Genomic DNA, 9,570 nt, shown 5'->3' with positions numbered 1-9,570 from the left:
GCTTAGAAGCGCTGGTTTGGAAATTTTGCTTTCATCTGATGCAATTAGTTGACTAGGTGTAAAGATAGGATTGAATTCGCAATACCTGACTGGGAGATTAATACATTCGAAACCAGTGGAATACTAGCCAACATTTGCAGGAAAAGTTAAATGGGAAGAAATAAACAGAAAGATGGATTTAAAAGAATAATAGGACTTCGAAGCCAAAACAGTTTAATCAGTCTAATTATGAAAAAGTTGGGGACATAGTTGGGATTTGCATACCCACTTCTTGGAAAGAGCTAAAGTATTTATAGCATTTCCAACTAAGTATTTAGTTTAAAAGAGTTTCACTGCAGTGGTAGATTACTAGAAAAACAATGAAACCAAAGCAAATGTTCAAAGGGAGACTTGAGACTCCTTTTTCTAGATTTCAAACCGTACATTATTAAATTAATAGAGACAAATGAAATGTAGAGATGTCAATGAATTTCATAAAGGCTAGTTTTTAAAATATTGTATTGCCATTCTCTATAATTTAAAAAAAATTTGCAGCAAAATGGCAAATCTATATTGTGAAAATTACATATTGAAATGATTTATTTGGAGATTTCCTGTTGGCTTTCAGTCTTATCTGATACTGTCCCCAAAGTTCTGCACATAGTTTCTCTCTAGCCTCTTAAATACTGCTGCTTTTTTTTCAAATCTTTCTCTATTTCCCATCAACTCTTCAAGGACATGGTCTCCAATATCACAAAGGTCTTAGAATCTAAATATTTGCTCCAATATGCGGTGAGATAGGTGTGTGATTTCTGAGATTCTTCCACTATCCCATCCCATGACACAACATAGATTATTACATCTTCCTTGAAAAGAGCCAGCTCATTCTCAACAATAGCATATTCATTGTCGCCACCTAGTACTTGTCATGTTATTTTTGCTTCAATCAAGGCTACTTCCCTATTTTACTTATACAAATAAGTCTTCTCTATAATTATTTAACCACACGTTTTATTCTAGTGTCCGCTACACCTCTGCCTTCATTTTAAATGGAATAGCTTCTCTTCTTGTAACTCCTATTAAATCTTTAGGCCCAAGGATTTAAATATTGAAATAAATATTGCTATATTTTATAACAGTTTTTTCATATGTATTAGACATTATATTTATTTTTTCATCTGTATGAGTAGATTATATTATCTAAGAATTTCAAGATACCAAAGGAAATATTACCAAATATTTGGAGGACCTTGAGTCTAATAGTACTTGAGAACCTACAGGGTAGATCTCCATCACAGATAATTCCAACATAATGACTCCAATCTCTTACTCTATTTTTTTATCCTTGGAAAAATATTTTAGAAAATAATACTTATTTTGAAAAAGAAACATTTATGTAAAGTGAGGCAATTCCTTTGGTTTCACTTTGGTTTCCTTTTATTCAGACAATTACAGGTACAATTAAATTGGTTGTTTTTTCTCTAAAAAAACACATGTATTATATTATCCTATTCTAGGAAAGCACAGGTCCACAATTCCTTACCTAAAATTCCAAAATCTAAACAGCTGTGAAAAGTAAAGGTATTTTATGTTACTTGGCAGCACAATCTGTCCTGAATTTAAGTAAGGCTGTTTGCAGTTTTTTAAACATCTTTTAGTGTGAATACTCATATGCAGAAATGTTAACATATTTAATTATGGAGTACTGCCTAGATCCTGCTGGGAGATATTATAAGATATAAGATATACAGCATATAAACCATACTATCTTTTCAAAATAAAAAAAATCCAAAACATGTCTAGCCCATTTTCAGAGAAAGTGTTGTGAGCCTCTTCTACCTAGGTATCTATCTAATCTTTTGTTTTTTAAAGATTTTATTTATTTACTTGAGAGAGAGAATGAGATAGACAGAGCATGAGAGGGGGTAGGGTCAGAGGGAGAAGCAGACTCCCCGCCGAGCAGTGAGCCCGATGCGGGACTCGATGTGGGACTCGATGCGGGACTCGATGCGGGACTCCAGGATCATGACCTGAGCCGAAGGCAGTTGCTTAACCAACTGAGCCACCAGGCGTCTCTATCTAATCTTCTATTGTATATATATGTAAAGGCTCTTTGAAGTGATATTCACCTAACCTCATCTGGATAATAAGATTTGGACTAATATTTTATTCTCTTCATTTTTCTGCATCATTAAAATTATTTTTCATAAGCATATAAAATATTTTTTTGAATTTCAAGAAGAAAAGTTATAGTATTTAAAGGTGCAGGTATCAGTTATCTGAAAATTTAACTTACATGGAAAAATTCAATCTCTGATAATTCTAATTTCAGAGAAATAAAAATTGCTTCTAAACCAAAAAAAAAAAAAAAAACAGGTGTGGGGGCAGTGAGGGGTGGGAGGGTGCACATAAACTGTATTCTGTCTGCACTGCTTACTGCTTTAAAAAAAATCCCTGTTGCCAAGCGGCCTTTTTCAAGTCAGAACTTATCTGTGGCCGTGTCTGTGGTTTATGCATCCACGACAAACAGACATCATTCCTGAGAAATGAAATTTTATTACAGTTAGCAGCCTCATCCTTTATCTCTTAGATGTGTTGGATTTTTAATCTCTGATTAACAGCCAATATCTGACATCACATACTCTCCTCATCCATGTTTCCTCTGTAATAGCAGATTTAAATATGATGTTTTTGTTACTGTGTCCTAAAACTGCAGTCTTTACCTAGTTAGGAAGGTTCTTTTCCCCCTAAACTAGCTGCTTATATAAGTCTTCTGTATCCCAACTATATAACCCATCAATTTCCATATCCTTTTCATACCCAAAGCATAAACTTTTGTCATCTTTCTGATCCCTTATTAGCAAAATGATAAACTTTAGCAGTTACTAGAAGACCAATTTGTCTATGAAGTTTTGTTTTTACTACCAGACAAATGAGGTCTCTCATATCTCTGTATCTGTAAAGAAACTCACCAACACAACTTCTAACCTCTAAACCAGGCATTTGTATTCATCAGGAAGCTTCCCACTTTCCACTTAGGGACTAGGTTACAGCCTCCTAGACCTGATCTCTGGTGAACAAATGGCCTAGAGTGACCCCCAAGGGAAATCTAATTTACTGATCAGGTCCCCTTTCCAGAAAGTGGGCCCTTCCCAGAAGTCCGTGTCTCTGCAGTCTATCTCCTTAATCCAGCAGAGGGCAGGCTGACCAAAGAAAAGCTTCCATTGTAAACTGGATCGCCAGATATGTAACTCGTTATTAAGGAGGAGAGGTATAGGGGAGAGAGATCCTCCAATGAGCAAATGAAGTAGAAGGCAGGGTCAATATTTGAGTGACAAAATGGGGCAAAAGATTGACTCTTCCTATTAAACGAGATCAATTTCATCTAACATGATAATAAGGCAAAATCTAGAGAAAACTTAGCACACGATTCTACCTATTCGAGGCAGGACATGACTTACAGGTCTTATAACTCAACCTTTTTTTTTTTAAGATTTTTTATTTATTTGACAGAGAGAGATACAGCGAGAGAGGGAACACAAGCAGGGGGAGTGGGAGAGGGAGAAGCAGGCTTCCCCCGGAGCAGGGAGCCCGATGCGGGGCTTGATGCAGGGCTTGATGCAGAGCTCAATGTGGGGCTCGATCCCAGGACCCCGGGATCATGACCTGAGACGAAGGCAGACGCTTAACGACTGAGCCACCCAGGCGCCCAACCTTCTCCTTTTTAATTCCCACCTCCTTTTCCAGAGCAGGAATCTCTGCATCATCCCTGATGAAGGACTTTCATTTTTTTTTTTTTTATATACCCACTTGATTGAAAGCCACCTGTTCCAACTTGGAACAAAATGTGCTTTTCTGTAACTCCCAAAGAGCAATCCTGTTCCCTTCAGAGATTACAGTGTGGCCCTAGCCCTACTCAAAAGGGCGGTTTCACCTATTTGTGCAACATAAGGAATAGCATGGAGGACATTAGGAGAAGGAAGGGGGAAATGAAGGGGGTGAAATTAGAGGGGGAGACGAACCATGACAGACTATGGACTCCGGGAATCAAACTGAGGGTTTTAGAGGGGGGCGGGGGAATGGGTGAGCCTGGTGATGGGTATTAAGGAGGACACATATTACATGGAGAACTGGCTGTTATATGCAAACAATGAATCATGGAACACTACATCAAAAACTAATGATGTACTGTATAGTGACTAACATAACATAATAAAAAAATTATAATTAAAAAAAGGGCAGTTTCTCCACATGGATTTTTATCAGGAACAAAAATCTTTTCCAGAAACCCCTCCCCCTTCAGCTGATACATTGACCAAGATGGCAGTATGTGTCCATGGTGAAGTTGAAGCCATCACTGGTGAGGGGAATGGAATTACCATGGTCGGCCTGACATGCACATGTGCCACCTGGGGCTATGAAGAGACTGCTTTCCTGCGCATCCAAATACAATGGCAGATCATCCAGCAAGGAGGAAGAGATGAAGCTAATTGGGTGGACAGCCAACCCTGACTGCATGGTCTGGTCTGTGAGGCCAGTAGGAGGCACTGAAGAGTCCCATCACACAAGAAAGTGGAGAGGGGGAACGGAGGGCTCTGCCCAGATCTCACAGTGAGTCCCAAGCTTGTAAGAACTCAGTTATGCTGACTTCTGTCCCTTCCCTCCCTTCTTTGACCAATGTCCAAATCAATGGCTGCAGATGCTGTCCTCAGTGGACCAGCCAAGTCCAGGCTTATAGGACTAGAGAGAAGCAGAGGGGGAAAGATGCCTTCCTAGGAGGGCAAGGAAATGGGACTAACTTGGGACACAGAGAATAGTTCTAGCCTGATGACATGATGCTTAGACAGGACCTGAGCTACACATGCATATCATGGAGGCACCTTCTGAGGAAACAGCCTCACCCACAGCACCACCTAAAAGGGCAACCATAGGCAACCAGATTTTATAGCATGTGACTCCACTCTCCATCTTAGTCCGAAGTGATTACGCTAGAGGTAGATAGCATACCCAAGAGCAGACAAGCCATAAGCTGACTGGCATCCTACAGTTTGAACTGACTCAAACTTAGTTTTTCTCTCTGTCTCAGAATTATGACCTTGAAAATGTAGAGAGATCAGCTGAAAGGTTCTAAGGGAGGGAGAGCCATGAGATGAGTAAGACAAAAGTGTGAGGCAGCTTTAGCTAAGAGAGCACAAAGGTATTTAGCTGAGGGAAGGCAAGCCAGTCAGTATATAAGATGAGCATGGAGCAGACACCTGAAGTCTGTTGAGTGGTGTCAGTGAAGGGACTCTGGGGTGGTGAACCTTGAGCTCCACCTTGCTGCTGAGGATGCTGAAGTGACTTCTGAGCCCTAGACAACCTCCATTTCCAGACTCCTAAAGGCCTGAACCATGGTGCCTGTATTTAGATTTCCAAGCTCTTCCATCTCTTTCTTTTAGCCAATTTCTATCCTTGAATAACTCCTGTTTCCTTGAGTTAGCTTGTGGGAAGCTTCTCACTTCCAAAGAGTCTAAGTTCTTTGCTTCCAAAGAACATAAGCAATACACACAATTAGAGTGAGAGCAGCAGTGTTGGGAGTGGTTAACAGCCCAGATCGCCCAGGTTGGAATCCCAGCTCTGTCACTTACTAGCTGTGTGACTTTAGGCAAGTTACTTCTCTCTGCCTTGTCTCTTCATCTGTGAAATAAGGATAATGATAGTACCTACCTCAAAGGTTATGAAAATTAAATGAGTTAATATATATGAAACACTTAGAGCATTTGCCTGGCAGATAGTAAACACTGAGTAAGGGTTTGCTATTATTATGATGATATATTACGAAGTAAAAGCCCTTCTTTTATTTATGTTTCTTAACACAAAAAGAAAATTAATATTGAGGGCACCTGGGTGGCTCAGTCGGTAAAGTGTCTGACTCTTGATTTCAGCTCAGGTCCTGATCTCAGGGTCGTGAGATCAAGTCCCACATCGGGCTCCATGCTCAGCACAGAGTCTGCTTGAGATTCTTTCCTTCTCCTTCTGTTCCTCCCCCTACTCGTGCTTGCTCTCTGTCTCTCTCTCTCTCTCTCTAAAAAAAATAAATAAAAGAAAGAAAGAAAGAAATGAAAATTAATACTGAAAGTCAAAATGAAGTCTAAAACTGGTCAGTTTTGGAGGGAGAGACTCCTCCCTCTTTGATGCGATGCTGCTCTCACAGATGGGTGTATACTTTTTCATGTGCCACCAGGTGGTGAATGGGTGGTTCCCCATAATCTTCCACTTTGCCTTGACCCTTGGGATCCCTATCTGTGTCACTACTGGCCAAGTCAGCTTCTGTGACCCAATGCCATAATGGGGGGTGTGGCCAGCACATCCTTTATTTACACAGAAAGGGTTCTTCCCACAAGCCTGGGGGCTTGGATGGGAGGCCAGGGTTGGAAAGCCCAGTTCCCCACACCTTGACTTGTTAGCACTTGTGGTTTCCAGAGGCTTCTCTTAACACTCTTTGATCTAGTATCTGTACAAATAGAATCAACAGGGCCAGGCCAGAACGAGCCCCAGCAGCTTCATGTACTTCCCCCACGGGGACTTCCCACTATTGTCCTTTTTTGTAACTAGCATCTCTGATCTCCTTACCCAGACTACTTTCCTTCAACCTCCAGGGACTAGAATAAGGACAAAACTTATACACCTGGAATGCTTGGCCTTTCTTTACATCGAGGGGAAGCTTCTAGCTTCATTCCCCATATTATTCCTGCTCATAAAGCAGACCAAGGTGTCCCATTCTCCAAATGCAGTTGGACACCTTTTGGGATGTCTGGCCAACCCATAATTCTCGTTTCTTTCTGAAGTGCTCCAACGACCCCCGGGGGGGGGGGTGCATTTCTCTCCTCACCTGAATGGCCCAGTGGTGGACACTAACCCAAACTAAGCTGATAGGATTTTCTCTCCCAAGTATTAATATTTGGGATCTAAATATTCTAGTTCCAGCTGGCCTGATATGCTGAGGAGTTGCGGGTGGTCACTTTCTCCTGCATGAATGAGGAGCAAAGACAGTCAGGCTGCAGAGAAAAAAATGAAACCGCTGCATAGAGAAAGACATGATAGCCATCAGTAGTGCTCTCTGGGTTTCTGGTGGCTTTTTGTCCTCACAAAACTCTATGTGGTAAGGACTATTAGTAGCCTCTTTTACAGACGAGGAAACAGAGGCTCAGAATCGTGACATTATCCAGGTGGTATGACATGAGCCCCTCCTAAAAAGAATACAACTTGAGGCATCCTAGTTGTGTGAGCTAGTAAAGGATCCTTTTCTATCTCCTTCAGCTGGTTGGGTTGGGATTCTGTCACTTTTTATTAAAAGCGTACTGACAGGGGCACCTGGGTGGCTCAGTTGGTTAAGCATCCAATTCTTGATCTCAGTTCAGGTCTCGATCTCAGAGTCATGAGTTCAAGCCCCGTGTTTGGCTCCATGCTAGGCATCGAACCTACTTAAGAAATGTAAGTGAAAGAGTATTGACAAAAGAGAACGGAGATGGATTCTTTTGGATGGATCTAGCCTTGGATGTGAGGAAGGACACCAAGATACAGAAAAAGGAGATGAGAATGGGTACAGCTGCAGACAAGTTTGGAGGTGGGGGGGCAGGAAGTGGGGGAAGTTTACACCCATTAACCTCAGGGTTTATTTTGCTTTTTTCTGTGAGGTGTTAGGAGGCAAAGCCTCTGTGTTCAGATCAACTGAAGCACTTGCAGTGGGGCAAACGTTGCAACTGGAGAAAGGAATCACTATAAATAGGAGAAGACCATTTGTATCAGGTAGAGGAAGCCCCAGCTGTGGTTACAGGTAATAAACTTTATTTAGGTAGACTCATCCACCCAACTGTGTATGATTTTTCTCCAGTAAGGTTCAACTACATTGCTGGGGATTAGCTGGGTGAGATAAAATTGGGAGGTTAGGACACTGAGGGTCCGAGGAGAGAGCAGTGGAAGTGATAGACCTGGAAGTCAAGCCTGAAGGGGAAGGGGAGCCATGAAAGGCTGGAGGCCCCAAGGATGTAAAAGACCCGTGGGGTGAGGGTCAGAGCACGAGAGAACTAGAGAGAGGGCATGTCAGAATCTGAAACATTGGATCTTGAGAATTCTGAGATGGAGCCCTTCTCACCGATGACAAGATTCAGGACAGGACCACAAGAGGGAGTGGCTGAAGTGAGTCAAGGAGAAATGTTAGAGGGGATGAAGTCATGGGATTTCGGGGCTAAATACATATAAACATATAGGCTTAGAACACATACAAACATACATCAGATACACCCAGAAACATGATACAGACATACATGCAGATAGACACAGGCGCACAGCATAGGCAGGCTTCACTAATTCATGGATACAGGGCACAATACAGACCCTCCCCTCTGCTCACTCTCCACATACAACATAGACAGGTGCACAGCCAGGAACTCAGGGACACATACACACACACACACACACACACACACATGAAATACACATACAGAGACACATAAAATCATGTGACAGACACAGAAACTTTAACACATACACACACCACAGCACTGTGACTTAAGGGAGTAAGTTTTTCCCCTGGGTATCATTTTTCCTGTTGATTTTGGCCGCTGTGTTACCCACGTGGCATATCCCCCGTTGTTAGAAAAAAGACAGAAACCTGAAGCCTCTCCTAAGTTAGAAACAAAGGCCCTGGCACAGCTCAGCCCTGGCTCACCAGTCCAGGATGTCTGCTCCCACCTTTGTCTCCCCAGAACTGGAGTTCTGGCTCAAATGCTGCCCCAGAGACTCCCAGTCAAAGGAAACAGAGTCTCCTCAGGCACAGCGGGTAGCCCTGGGACAGTCAGCCAGGCTGGGCAGACAAGCTGAGACACCCAGAGCCCCTACCTTCCCCAACCCAAGCATCTCTTTCTCAGCCAGGCCAGCTTTACCCCACACACTGGCCTGCTGAAGAAAGGAAAGGAAGGGTGGGTGGAGAGGGGTGAGGCTGGGGAGACAGGTAGGATTTAAGGCTTCAGCCAGAGGAAAATGGGGAATGAAGAGGTATTACTAAGAGGGAGACTGATGTGTTTACATTTGCATTTTAGAGCTCCCAACACCTAGAATAGGACCTGGCACATAATATATATGCATGGCTCTGGTGACTTCTTGTAGGAGGGGCTGGGAACTGTAACCCTAATGGTGGGAACTTCAGTCAGGAGAATCAGATCAAGTAAAAGGGAATGGGGGCTTAAACTAGGACCAAGCATGGCATTGGAGTGAGTAAAAGAAGAAATGAAAATGACTAGGGATGTGATAAGGAAAGCTAGCTAGAGCTGACCATGGGACATGGGCTTTGACTCATGCTAATTAAAACACCACTATGTGGCTGACATAGAAAGCCAACTCGTGAATTTAACTGTCATATGGGTATGAAATATACCTATCATGAGGATGGCAAATATATAGATCATCATAAGCATTCCCAGCAGCATACAAATATGCTCTAGTACTCTGAGTCTTAAAATTTTCCTTTGACCAACATCATTCCTCAACATCTTCTACCTCATTTTTCTTCTTTCCTTCATAGCCAAGTTTCTGGAAAGAATTGCCTCCAAA

The sequence above is a fragment of the Zalophus californianus genome, chromosome 13, assembly GCF_009762305.2.
Source record: "Zalophus californianus isolate mZalCal1 chromosome 13, mZalCal1.pri.v2, whole genome shotgun sequence".
Classification (NCBI taxonomy): Eukaryota; Metazoa; Chordata; class Mammalia; order Carnivora; family Otariidae; genus Zalophus; species Zalophus californianus.
The sequence above is the reverse complement of the archived record's forward strand: the minus strand, read 5'-3'. Positions refer to the sequence as shown.